Source organism: Acipenser ruthenus, chromosome 32 (assembly GCF_902713425.1).
Source record: "Acipenser ruthenus chromosome 32, fAciRut3.2 maternal haplotype, whole genome shotgun sequence".
Lineage (NCBI taxonomy): Eukaryota > Metazoa > Chordata > Actinopteri > Acipenseriformes > Acipenseridae > Acipenser > Acipenser ruthenus.
Window position 1 is genome coordinate 9,415,397 of NC_081220.1, and position 13,826 is coordinate 9,429,222.

At 40.4% G+C, this 13,826-nt stretch overlaps 4 non-coding genes and 1 pseudogene across 4 annotated transcripts; 4 read left to right on the forward strand and 1 right to left on the reverse strand.

Annotated features, from left to right (window-relative positions):
• Positions 1-1,589: 1,589 nt before the first annotated feature.
• On the forward strand, positions 1,590-1,682 carry LOC131703607 (small nucleolar RNA U3; annotated as a pseudogene).
• A 5,748-nt stretch (positions 1,683-7,430) lies between these two features.
• Positions 7,431-7,512, forward strand: trnal-cag (transfer RNA leucine (anticodon CAG)). Its single transcript has one exon. It is a non-coding gene; the product is annotated as a tRNA-Leu (tRNA).
• Positions 7,513-7,810: 298 nt separating this feature from the next.
• trnai-aau (transfer RNA isoleucine (anticodon AAU)) lies at positions 7,811-7,884 on the forward strand. The gene has a single exon. It is a non-coding gene; the product is annotated as a tRNA-Ile (tRNA).
• A 166-nt stretch (positions 7,885-8,050) lies between these two features.
• trnas-aga (transfer RNA serine (anticodon AGA)) lies at positions 8,051-8,133 on the reverse strand. The gene has a single exon. It is a non-coding gene; the product is annotated as a tRNA-Ser (tRNA).
• A 2,176-nt stretch (positions 8,134-10,309) lies between these two features.
• On the forward strand, positions 10,310-10,528 carry LOC117969584 (small nucleolar RNA U3). Its single transcript, XR_004662607.1, has one exon. It is a non-coding gene; the product is annotated as a small nucleolar RNA U3 (small nucleolar RNA).
• The last annotated feature ends 3,298 nt before the right edge of the window (positions 10,529-13,826 follow it).

The window sequence follows — 13,826 nt, forward strand, 5'->3', positions numbered from 1 at the left end:
TGGGATTTGTGCCGGGGGACCTCCTGGTTACAAGCCCTTTATCTTTAACCACTGGACCACACAGCCTCCTATAACAAAATCAGACCCCAGATGGGACTCGAAACCACAATCCATGGCTTAGAAAGCCAGTGCCTTATCCATTAGGCCACAAGGGCTGACACGAAAAGCACATTTGGTAGTAAAAAAGAAAGTGGGAACAATAGTATCGTTGTTTAATACATCCTATCCAAGCCATCGTTGGTGTTCAAACACAGCAGAGTGTTACATTGGGAAAGGGCCGTACTTGTCAGTACGTATTTGACATTCATGTGGGAAGATTTAAGATTGTGAAGAAGTTTAAATATGCTGCGTATTTGCGCATTGGGAACCTTACATAATTAGGTTTTTGATTAATGCCACTTTCTTACAGACAGTAATCAAGGTGACGATACAAGACCAGAGCCAATAAAGCAGTTATTTTCCTGTCCTTTCATTACCATATTCTAGTGTGCTTGTTCAGAATATGCGTGAATCGTGAAAACGTCTTGCCAATATGTGAACAAAGCCAGCATTCACTTTATTGATCACCATGTGGATTAACCGCTATTGGAACACAGATGATTGTGTTAAAGATGTTAATAGACTTTTAATGTACACGTTTTAGAGCTAAACATTTGTTGAGACAGTTCAAGCGCTGTAGCAGTGTTTAACTATTTCCTGGATGTTTGCCTTTTGGTCTTACTCTGGAAAAAGTAATAATAATAATAAAAAGTAGGCAAAACCATTTTTTGAGAAACCGCATTTGGGAGAAAAACTAACAGTTTGGAAACACATTTGCAAAGGCATTGGATTCTATTGTGGTGTTTCCGAACTGTTGAACGTTTCTCATTACATGCAGGTTTACTGGCTTGACAAAAAGGCGATTGACGAAAAGAATGCTGTCTCGATAGCAACATTGCGTCAAGCTGAAATAGCTCAGTTGGGAGAGCGTTAGACTGTAACGGTCCCTGCTTCGATACCGGGTTTTTGTAAACAGCACGACTAGGGTTATTTGTTCTTAATTAATTTTTTGAATTAAAAAAACAGCACACTTTTTCTTTAGTGTAATTGGAGGAAATAAAAACGTATTATAGTGCCATTTTCTAATGCGATAAAGAAATGCAAAAAGCATCATCTCTGCGTGGGCTTGAAACACCAAAATTTCGATTAACAGCCGAACGTGCTAACCGATTATGGTGTTTTATTAGATAACACCCTGGGAGCTCAACAGAACAGTGTGTGTGCATATTGCTAAAATGGAAACCAAATATACACGATTCAAATGGGAATCGTATTCAGATTTTAAGCACAAATTTGATAGACTTCACAGTGCAAAGGAGGAAGGCAGACAATGCAAATGAGGCAACTGGCTCCTACTTTTTAAATCATACGAGAAACTTGAACCCAATTAAGCTTTTAACCGCCTGCAGTTTGGAATGAGTTTGAAATGTTGTTGTAACACCTCACTGGGCAACAGCAATTGCATTATATGAAAGTTCCTGTTAATTTCTCAGCGGCACAGCTACCGGTGCCACTCAGAGTTGGAGGGAGACGGTCGGCCACTTGCCCATAAAACAATACTTTCAGGGATCATTTCTGCAGTTTGTTTTCAACAGAATTGCTAAACTATCTAGAGAGTATAAAGCATTCCTGCTTCAGAGGAAGTCTTCTGCCGGGATTTGGAGGGGCTTTCTTCAGGAGCTGTGGGGATGCCGATGCAACCAGGTGTGCGGAGGCACAATGTAATTCGTTTTACATTGTGCGGCAAAATTGAAGAGAATTACCTAACTAGAATCGACTTCAGTAGAAAGATTATCCAGAAAATGTTGGAGACTTCACCAAAAGACCTGAACTGTTTAATCAAGAGACCTGGAACTGAGGCAAGCTTTGATGTAAGTTTTGTAAATTCTAAAAAAATGGAAAAGTTTTTACAAAGATATAGAATGAGAAAGAATGAACTTCCTCTGAAACATTTTTTGGTTGAACCTCTGTCTGACCGGGAGATTAAAGTTGTGACTATACAGTTTTATAATGAGTCTGTTCATGAATATGACGTGGAAACATGGCTTAAGAGATACTGCAAAGTTACTTCATCTAGCCGCAAAGTTGTGGACAGAGATGGCGTGTGGAATGGAGCACGTCAGTGGCTCATTCAACTGTTTAAGGATCCAGAGGGGATTGGTGGGGTGCGTCACCTTCCCAGTAATGTGACTTTGGGGGCAGCTCGTGGGTTTGTTGTATACAATGGGATGCCGAAGCTGTGTCGTAACTGTGGACAACTGGGACACCTGGCTGTGAGTTGTTCTGTAACTAAATGCAAGAACTGTGGAGGGCCGCATGTAACTGCTCTCTGCCATGAGGAGAAACACTGCAATCTGTGTGGGGAAGAGGGCCATGTTTTCAAAACTTGCCCAGAGTTGTATACCAATATAGTTAAAGGACAGAGAGTAACACAACAGCAGGATGTTGAAAGGGAGGAGGAAGCCAGCAAAGAGAGAACAGAGGAACAGCAGGATGAAGACAGGAGTCTTAAAGAGGACCTGTATAGCTCAGAGTTTTCGGAAAATGAGCCTGATGTCTCTGCAGAGGAGGATAACAGTGATAATGAAATGGAGATAATACAGCTGACCGGTAAACGGAAGCCTGAAGAACAGGCTGTGGCTAAAACAAAAAAGAAAGTCTGGGGGGTTAATATTGCCCCTGATGTTGTGCACGATCAGGAAAGAGAGCATTTACTTGCACATATTGGGAAGCAAGAAAAGTGCCTGGCTGTGATTAGTAGTCCAGACACTCCAACTCGGGGGCTGGAAATTGAAAGAACTGATTTCCAGGGCTCTACATTTCTGGAGGAGGGAGATGTGCAGACATTCTCTGCTGTGTCTGTATTTTTGAAACCAGCAGTTGTAGCAGAGGGTGAGTCAGATAACAATGAAAAGGTGGCTACCATGGGCAAAGACAAAGACAAGATGGCTGCCACAAACAAAGACAAAGACAAGATGGCTGCCACAAACAAAGACAAAGACAAGATGGCTGCCACAAACAAAGACAAAGACAAAGACAAGATGGCTGCCACAAACAAAGACAAAGACAAAGACAAAGACAAAGACAAAGACAAGATGGCTGCCACAAACAAAGACAAAGATAAAGGAGTTGATAACAATACAATCAACGACAAGGATAATATTGAGAACACAAGAGGAGACTATCAGTGGCATAACGTGGGAGAGAAAAAGAAGGGGGATAAAAAGGGACAAACAAATGATTAAGTTTGGGTTTTTTTCTGTCATTCTTGTTTATACAATGATGCTATTGAATTTATGTTCTGTAAATGTTAGAGGTATTAAAGGGACTGATAAGAGAAAGAGTGTTTTTGGTTACCTTAAATCTATTAGTGCCGATATTATATTTTTACAAGAGTGCAGTATTTCCTTTTCAAATGATTATGCAAATTTAAAGAAGGAATGGAATGTTGGGATATCTGTGTGGGCGGGATCAAATGTAGAAAAGGCTGCAGGGTTGGGGATTCTGTTTAAAAACCCTCATATTGAAGTTAAATCTGTTTCTGATATAATTCCAGGGCGTTTGTTAGCAGTTGATATAAAGTCATGAAACAGAAATTCGTTTAGTGAATATTTATGGGGCTCAAACGTGTGCAGAGAGGGAACATATTTTTGAACACTTAAGATTGCTTTTAGTGAGCAACAAAACTCTAATAGTGGCGGGAGATTTTAATTGTGGATTGTTACCTGCTGATAAAAGGAAGCGGAATTTAGATGAATCAGGAAAATTGTTAAAAATAATAGTGAAAGATGCTCACTTGAAGGATGCAGCAAAATGCTTTTGCCCATTAGACCCTGGTTTTACATGGTTCAATAATGCACAGTCCTCCTTTTCTAGAATAGATTTTTGTTTCGTTTCACAGTTTTTAAATGTGAAAAATTTTGAATTGGAAACTGTTTTTTTTTCAGACCACAAGAGTTTGGTGGTATCTGTTGAACTGGTTAACAATTTTGAATATGGAAGAGGTTCTTGGAAATTTAATTGTGCATTATTACAGAATCAGGATTTGGTTCAGGCTTTTAAAAAAAGGTATACAGAGTGGAAAGAGTTGAAAGTGTGTTTTGATTCGGTGTGTGAATGGTGGGAAATGATCAAGAGTAGGACAAAAGGCTATTTTATATCACTAGGAAGGAGGAGGGCAGAGGAAAGGAAAAATAAATATGTTAAATTACAAAAAAGATTACAAAACTTGTTTGGGTTGCAGAGTCAGGGGTTTGATTTCCAGGAGGAAATAAGAGATATTAAGGAGAAACTGTACAAGATGTTTTTAGAAATGGAAAAAAAGGTTATGTTTAGGGCTAGAGTCAAGTACATGGAAGAAAACGAGACTTGTAGTAGGTTTTTCTTTAAAGTAATGTTTAGGAAGAAGAGTTGTCTACAAGGCTTGAGAACTGAGAATGGGGGAGTTCTGAAAGGGAAAGATGAAATGTTAAAAATTGCAGAGGAGTTTTATAAATCTCTTTATGAAAAGAGAGAAACAGATCCTGTAATACAAGATTTGTTTCTTAAAAGTCTGGAAACCAAGGTAACATTAGAAGAGAATAATGATTTGTTGAGGGATATAAATTTGGATGAGATTAAAGAAGCATGCTTTTCTTTTAAAACAGGTAAGACTCCTGGATCAGATGGGTTGCCCATAGAATTTTATTGCACCTTTTGGGAAGTGATTAAAGAAGATTTATTAGAAGTTTTCAATGAATGTTTGAGCAGTGGACTAATGAGCGATTCTATGAGGGAAGGGCTGATAACTCTCCTATTTAAAAATAAAGGGGAAAAAGAGGAGCTGAAAAACTGGAGGCCTATTAGTCTCCTCAATTGTGACTATAAGATCTTGTCCAAGATAATAATGTTTAGGTTTCAAAATATAACGGCAAAATTAATTGATCCTGACCAAGTATGTGGTGTTCCAGGAAGAGCTATTGCTGAGAATTTAGTATTGATTAGAGATGCATGTATCTATGCAAAGGAGAGAGATTCGCCTTTATGTTTAATTAATCTTGACCAAGAAAAGGCCTATGATCGGGTTGATCATTGTTTTATGTTTAAAGTTTTGGAGTACATGGGTTTGGATCAAAGATTTATTAGATGGGTGAAGATGCTGTACAGAGGCATCAGTAGTAAAGTGATTGTTAATGGATTTATGTCTGCTGGTTTTGAGGTGAAGTCAGGGGTGAGACAGGGGTGTCCTTTGTCACCCCTGTTATATATTTATTGTTTAGAACCTGCACTTTTGCGAATTAGAAAGAATACACAGATTGAGGGGGTGGTAATTCCTGGCTCTGATCATCAGGAGGTTAAAGCCTTAGCATACATGGATGATGTGACATTGATGTGTAAAGACTTCTACTCTATTCAGGAAGCTTTGAAAATTATGGTTTTATATGGGAAAGCTTCTGGTTCGAAAATTAATATGGAGAAAAGTGAGGCATTTTGTATGGGGGAGTGGGAGGAGAGAGATGAAATTAAGAAAATGTTAAAATTGAAGAATGATTACATTAAAGTTTTAGGCATGATTTTTGATAAAAATGTGAGTGGGGTAAGGAATTGGGTGGAGGTGATGAGTAAAGTGAGAAAGAAAATCACTTTCTGGAATCCCAGAAAGTTGTCAATGGAAGGTAAAATTTTAATAATTAAAGTGGTGTTTATGTCAATGCTCTTATATGTAGCAAAGGTTTTTCCTCCGGACAGAGCATCTTGCAAATCGATTAATAGGGAGCTGTTTATTTTCTTTTGGTGGGGGGAGAATGGAAAAGGTGAAAAGGGAAACTGTAATGTTGGAAAAGAAAAATGGAGGGAAAGGTTTTCCTAATGTCATTTTTTATTTGTATGCAAATTTTGTCTGTTTTCTAATTAACACAATTCTTCAGATGAATAAGAAATGCAGTTTCTTTGCCAGGTATTTTTTTGGACATTTTGTAAGAAAGATGGGATTAATTTATATAAATTTGACAGTGCCCTACAGTTGGATGATGCCTTTTGTATACAAGAAGGCTTCACGGTTTATTTTAGAATATGATCTGATGGATTGGCCAAAAGCAAAGTGGAAACCTAGAGATTTGCAGAAAAATAAACTGGCAAATGATAAATTAATCAAAGTTAATTTTCAATGTGCACACGTGTCAACAGTTGTGTGGAGAAATGTAGGATATCCTGGCTTATCTAATACTCAGAAGGATATAGCTTGGCTATCTGTACATGCACGCTTACCTTGTCGGCAGCTTATGTACAAAAGTCAAATGGCAATGACAGATACATGTGTCAGATCTGATTGTAAAGAAACTGAGTCGGTTGAACATGTCTTTTGTAACTGTAAGTTTGCTAAAGGATGTTGGGGGAGGTTAAAAGTGCTTCTGAAAAAATTTATCAAAACAAATGAATTGACATGTAATGTGATTATGTATGGGCCAAGAGGGGGTTTAAAAACAGATAATTGGAAGAAGGCATGGCTGATCATCAACAGTGCCAAAGAAGCTTTGTGGTTGTTGAGAAACATGAATCTGTATAATAAAACAAAAAATCAAGCAACAGAAATTGATTTTTGTAAAATTGTTTTTGGTAGAGTGAAAGATTATATATGGATGGATATTAAGAACTTGGGAAGAAACAATGCAATGAAAAACTGGAAAATTAATTCAATGACAGATTTATTTTTGTAAAATGTATGTTTTGGTGATGTGATTATGTAATGGATTTTCTAATAAACTTTTATATAAAGCACTGCTGCTTTTTCGATGATTGATTAAAACTATCAATCTGACTGAAAACACAGATCACATTAATTGTGATCGGTTTGATACCAATAGGCTTACATGACAGGTATTGTGTATAGACAATGTCATATACACGGAAATGAACACGGACAGTGTTTTTTTAAGGGCTGACTCATTTTAATGTTCGAGAGATCTAGGTGTACTGGACAAATATACTGGATTTTTTCCATGTCGTAATTGTGCCGCCTGTGATAATGCGTTTGAAACTAGAGATAATGTGAGATAATGTCTGTTACTGGCGGATAGTTTACAAATGTACTCAATTATGTTACAACTTTTGTGTCTACGAAACATATCTGTAACATTTATGTAATGCCTGTGTGGTTTTTTCATGAAGTTAATTTGCTAACAGACTGTTCTGATTTGTTTCTAACCGTGAAGCGATCGCTCTGTTTGCCGTATATTTTCTGTCTGTAAGAGGAGTGTCCTTGTGATCCCATATAGAATGCGAAGAAACAGGTCGCCCTCCTTAATATAAACAGACAAAGAATAAGTTCACGCACACACCAGGTGATTTACTGTAGCGTCAGACATTGGAGGTTCAGCAGTGTACTGCAGTGTTGTGCAAAGTCGTCGGTGTAAGTCAGGATGGCCGAGCGGTCTAAGGCGCTGCGTTCAGGTCGCAGTCTCTCTGGAGGCGTGGGTTCGAATCCCACTTCTGACAAATCTGTTTGTTTATTTATTTCTTAAAACGTCCACCGAATGCTTGGTAATTTGATTTGTTTTTCTTGTTAGTATTCAAATCACAAGGTCGTTAAATGAGAGAAAGTCACCGCAAGCCTGCACCTCACCATATCCTTCACACTGTTAAACTGCCTCATTATGACGAGGCCTCTAATTATGCCTTTCCAATACTTTGAATGTGTTATTGTTCAGTTTAACATGAGAACATCTTGGTAGAACAATCATAATGTCCGCAGGACTTATTTTCCTCGGGTTCTAGTATCAAGTATTGAGTGTGTGGCCGGTTAGCTCAGTTGGTTAGAGCGTGGTGCTAATAACGCCAAGGTCACGGGTTCGATCCCCGTACGGGCCACGGCTTTTCTTCTTTAAAGAAACCACAGCATTTGTAATGGTGCCAAAATGAACATTCTTTAACAAAATGAACCGAAGCGATATGAAGTACAACCAGTAATATTTCAGACTTCCTGAGCTTTAAACATGTATTGACAATGAACACGTACAATTAAAAACAAAGCTTACGTAGTCGGCAAGATTCAAACCTGCGCGGGGGAAACCCCAATGGATTTCTAGTCCAGCGTCTTAACCACTCGGCCACGACTACATGCTCGCACGGTTAGTTGTGAAAATATCCAAAAGAAGTAAACGGCTCCCGCAGTAATGCTGTAGATGGCAGTATAGGCTAACTAATGAACCAAAGTCAAATGCCTTTGTTGAAACTCTGTCAGATTTGTACAAGGCAAGCACACGTGGGAAATGTAAATACAATATACTTTCTGTTAGCGTTCATAATAATGAATACATCTTTATTTCAAAATACGTAGCTATTTAACTGATCTTTTCAAAACACCCCCATCCACAAAAACAAAGTAGATATTTATTTCAACTGAAAAACTGACTTGCTTCATGGCTGCTGCCAGAGCACTCGAGAACGTTCTGGCTAGCGTGAGCGGACTAAGCAGGTAACAAGATCTACAAAATATCACACGCCAATAAAACTTACCATAATTATGTTCATTTTATTATTATTTATTTAGCAGATGCCTTTATCCGTGGAGACTTACAGAGACTAGGGTGTGTGAACTATGCATCAGCTGTAGAGTCACTTACATTTACATCTCACCCGAAAAACGGAGCACAAGGAGATTAAGTGACTTGCTCAGGGTCACACAATGAGTCAGTGGCTGAGGTGGGATTTGTGCCGGGGGACCTCCTGGTTACAAACCCTTTATCTTTAACCACTGGACCACACAGCCTCCTATAACAAAATCACACCCCAGATGGGACTCGAAACCACAATCCATGGCTTAGAAAGCCAGTGCCTTATCCATTAGGCCACAAGGGCTGACACGAAAAGCACATTTTTAGTAATAAAGAAAGTGGGAACAATAGTATCGTGGTTTAATACATCATATCCAAGCCATCGTTGGTGTTCAAACACAGCAGAGTGTTACATTGGGAAAGGGCCGTACTTGTCAGTACGTATTTGACATTCATGTGAGAAGATTTAAGATTGTGAAGAAGTTTAAATATGCTGCGTATTTGCGCATTGGGAACCTTACATAATTAGGTTTTTGATTAATGCCACAATCTTACAGACAATAATCAAGGTGACGATACAAGACCAGAGCCAATAAAGCAGTTATTTTCCTGTCCTTTCATTACCATATTCTAGTGTGCTTGTTCAGAATATGCGTGAATCGTGAAAACGTCTTGCCAATATGTGAACAAAGCCAGCATTCACTTTATTGATCACCATGTGGATTAACCGCTATTTGGAACACAGATGATAGTGTTAAAGATGTTAAAAGACTTTTAATGTACACGTTTTAGAGCTAAACGTTTGTTGAGACAGTTCAAGCGCTGTAGCAGTGTTTAACTATTTCCTGGATGTTTGCCTTTTGGTCTTACTCTGGAAAAAGTAATAATAATAATAAAAAGTAGGCAAAACCATTTTTTGAGAAACCGCATTTGGGAGAAAAACTAACAGTTTGGAAACACATTTGCAAAGGCATTGGATTCTATTGTGGTGTTTCCGAACTGTTGAACGTTTCTCATTACATGCAGGTTTACTGGATGGACAAAAAGGCGATTGACGAAAAGAATGCTGTCTCGATAGCAAAATCACGTCAAGCTGAAATAGCTCAGTTGGGAGAGGGTTAGACTGTAACGGTCCCTGCTTCGATACCGGGTTTTTTGTAAACAGCACGACTAGGGTTATTTGTTCTTAATTAATTTTTTGAATTAAAAAAACAGCACATTTTTTCTTTAGTGTAATTGGAGGAAATAAAAACGTATTATAGTGCCATTTTCTAATGCGATAAAGAAATGCAAAAAGCATCATCTCTGCGTGGGCTTGAAACACCAAAATTTCGATTAACAGCCGAACGTGCTAACCGATTATGGTGTTTTATTAGATAACACCCTGGGAGCTCAACAGAACAGTGTGTATGCATATTGCTAAAATGGAAACCAAATATACACGATTCAAATGGGAATCGTATTCAGATTTTAAGCACAAATTTGATAGACTTCACAGTGCAAAGGAGGAAGGCAGACAATGCAAATGAGGCAACTGGCTCCTACTTTTTAAATCATACGAGAAACTTGAACCCAATTAAGCTTTTAACCGCCTGCAGTTTGGAATGAGTTTAAAATGTTGTTGTAACACCTCACTGGGCAACAGCAATTGCATTATATGAAAGCTCCTGTTTATTTGTCAGCGGCACAGCTACCGGTGCCACTCAGAGTTGGAGGGAGACTGTCGGCCACTTGCCCATAAAACAATACTTTCAGTGATCATTTCTATAGTGATTTGCCAGCGAAATGCGTTCATAAATTGTTTGGACTCGCTATCCACGAGGAAGAGTGAGAGTGTTCGTTTTTGAGCGTCAAGGAGACAGCGAGTGTTTTTTTTTTTTGGCCAACTGCTCCCTGTTATTGATGACCCCTCCAGTGTTCCTTAGGGGGCTGGAGGAAGCGGACACGTTCTGAGTGGGTATCTTACCAAATGGTACGCAAGACGAACTACAGTTGCAAAGCACTGCTGCTTTTTCGATGATTGATTAAAACTATCAATCTGACTGAAAACAAGGATCACATTAATTGTGATCGGTTTGATACCAATAGGCTTACATGGCAGGTATTGTGTATAGACAACGTCATTTACACAGAAATGAACACGGACAGTGTTTATTAAGGGCTGACTCATTGAAACGTTCGAGAGATCTCGGTGTACTGGACAAATATACTGGATTTTTTCCATGTGTGGCGTCCACGACCTATTCTCTATTTAACTGTAACAAGACTTCTAGGCCGCTTCCATTCTGCAACAACAGTGATCTTCTCAGGGTCAGTGGCTACACCCTCACGGGAAACCAAATGCCCCAGATATTTAACTTTTGTACGGAAGAAACAGCACTTACTGAGATTAGCCTTAAGGCCCTGATGTTGAAGGCGACTAAGGACCATTTCTAGACGTCCCAGATGCTGTTCCACAGTCGAAGAAAACACAACCACATCATCCAAGTACAAGAGGAGAGACTGGCAACTCTGATCTCCAAACAGTCGCTCCATTAGTCGCTGGAATGTGCCAGGGGCATTACAGAGTCCGAAAGGCATCCTGTTAAACTCAAACAGACCAAAAGGGGTACAAAATGCCGTTTTATGCCGATCAGGTTCTGCTACCGGAACTTGATTATATCCGCTTGCTAAATCAAGTGTGGAGAACCAACGCGCGCCTGAGAGGGCATCCAAGTGTTCTTCAATACGGGGTAGGGGGTATGCATCCTTCCGGGTCCGGGCATTAAGTTGCCTGTAATCAACACACATACGCAGACTGCCATCTTTCTTCTGCACCAACACAATAGGAGAAGCATAAGGGCTACTACTCTCACGAATAACCTGGCTTTCCAACAGCTGCTTTATATGGGCCTTTACGGCCTCATATTGCGAAGGGGGTATTCTTCTATGTCGTTGGCAGACTGGCACATTGTCCACCAGGGGGATCTCATGGGTAATAACCTTGGTACACCCTATATCACCCTCACCCTCAGCAAACACAGTATGGTACTTGTGTAGCAACTGCTGCACCTGCTGCTGTTCAACTAAGGTTAACCCAGATAAATCAAGGCCAGAAAAATCAGATAAGGAGCCCATGTTACTAGATGGTACACCCTGCACATTAATAATTGCAACATGTTCAGGGGCCCCTACCTCCTCAAATTGGATACCTGTAGCAGGGTCCTGCACTACCTCTACCCAATGTGCTGTTCCCAAAACTTCACGGGGATGTAAATAGGCTACATTCACCCCTACATTTACCACTGGTACCTGTACCTGCCCCTTTACTATATTTACTACAGCGGAAGGCAATAGGAGTCCAGTAGGTAGGGTACCTTCACCTGGCCCCAAGGGTTCTAATAGTGCTGTCCATGGCAACATACTACCACCCTGAGGGCCAGTAGCCTGAACCATAACCATCGTTCCAGCAGGAATACTGACTAACCCAGCTCCCTGCACTTTTATCTTACCCACCTGGGATGTGCCAGTCACCACGCGTCGACAAAAATGAAGTGCCTTCTGCCAATCTACACCTGCATTAACAACAGGGGGGACCTGAAAAAGCACGGGCCCATGTTGTGAGAATAACTCACGATAACACTCCTCAATTACATTCATTCCCAGAAGCCCTGGTAGCTCTCCTCTACAACACTTGGCCCCAATGCCTGGGGGGTCTTTAACAACCAAAACCCCACGACTGGGAATTAACTTCCCCAATACTTGTACATCCAACTCCAAATAACCCACATACGGTATCTCTAAACCATTGGCAGCTTGAAGCCTTAACCAACCACAATCTCTAAGCTTCCCCCCACCTCTAAACTTAAAATTCTGGGAAAAGAAACTTTCTGTAACAGTAGTAACCATTGAACCAGTATCCAATACACAAGGCACTAAGACCCCACTCATATAGACTTTCACTACCGGACAACGGCCTAACAAACATGATACCGCAGTGGCGCTATCTGGAGTAGCACTGGAGCCTACACTGCCCCCAACCAATGTATGGCTCTGTACACTGGCGGGCCCTAGTTTTCCGATGGCAGAGTCCTGCTACTGGGCTCTAACCTCCCCCCATCACTACCAGGCACTTGCCCATGTTGTGACTGCTCTCGCACACAACGCCGCGCAATATGGCCAGCCAGGTTGCACCGATTACAAATGGGCCTCCCTTCTGAATCATACCTATACCTAGAAAGGCTCGGAGATGCCCCCTGTCCTTTACTAATAGCCCGGGGCTGTTCTAAGAGCTGTAATAAGTGATCAATTTGCAACTGTTGACTACTTAAAATCCCTTTAATTTCCTCCAACTCACTATCCTGTGTTTTTAATACAGCAACCGCTTCACAACTGCCTTGGACCTCTGATTGGATACTACTGAGTCGGGCTGGGGGAGCACGAACAGCACTAATTGATCCCCGTTCCCCTTCCTGAACCCATCTAATTGCCTCTTGACGTAAGGCTATTAAAGTAATCTGTGGGTCTCGACGTACGATACCTTTTAACTCCCGGCGCAACATACTGTCTCGCACATTCTCTGTGAATTGATCCCTTAGCACAATCTCTGAATTTGGAATACTGTTAGAATTACTCCGCAAGACCATTTCGAGTAAGGACATTAATGCATGGGAGTACTCATTAAGAGACTCCCCCTCTTTCTGCCTTCGCTCAAAAAACTGCTTGTACAAACCCACATAGGACTGAGAACAGCCGTATAATTCAATCAATATTTTAAATACTTTCTCAGGATCCTCTCTTTCTTCCTTGGATCGGTATTTTATCTCATTTCTAGCCTCCCCTTCTAAATGGTCATATAAAAAAATTGCCTGATCTACTTTAGACATATGTCAGGCCCTAATGCTAGTCCGTGCTTCCTCCACCCAATCATCAATAGACAATCCACCAACCATGGTCTTACCTTGGAATTTGGGGCACCTCCGTTCCCGTGGTAAATACACTAATCTTTCAGTTACCGCAGGGCTTTCTCCTGGTACAGCTGCAAGTACATTCTGCTGTCTAGCAGCCAGGGTATCATGAGCTGCCCTCAGCGCCTGCAACTGCTCCCTCAACTGCTCCATTTCTGCCATTTTAGCACCTTAAGACAAGTTAGCGCTAAAATGAAAAATAAACTTGATGGGGAGTGTTCTCTAGGGTGCCGAGTCTTCTACATCCACGTTAGAAGAGCCAAGCCACTGTTTCCCTATCTTTCCCTTTATACAAAAAAAAAAAAATAAA